The sequence below is a fragment of the Merops nubicus genome, unplaced genomic scaffold, assembly GCF_000691845.1.
Source record: "Merops nubicus isolate BGI_N331 unplaced genomic scaffold, ASM69184v1 scaffold30785, whole genome shotgun sequence".
In the NCBI taxonomy this organism is placed as follows: domain Eukaryota; kingdom Metazoa; phylum Chordata; class Aves; order Coraciiformes; family Meropidae; genus Merops; species Merops nubicus.
Genome location: NW_008610806.1, coordinates 12,843 through 13,105, shown reverse-complemented (window position 1 = coordinate 13,105; position 263 = coordinate 12,843).

The following is a 263-nucleotide window of genomic DNA, read 5'->3' as shown; positions in this document are numbered from 1 at the left end:
ACCCCTAAACTGGGATGTGGCCCAGCCTGGGGGCTGGGGGATGCCAGGGTGCCCCCTGGCACCGTGCTGGGAGCCACCGTGAGGAGTCACTTCCCCTGGGGCTGCACGGCAGCAAAAGCCGTGGGGAGAACTCTGCTCTGCAGCCAGGGCAGGATGAGCAGAGCTGGGGCTGGGGCCATCTGGGACACGAGGAGGGGGGACAACCTGGGAAGGAGCCAAAACCCACGGGTCTTCACGAGGCCTCGTGGAAAGCAATGCGACGG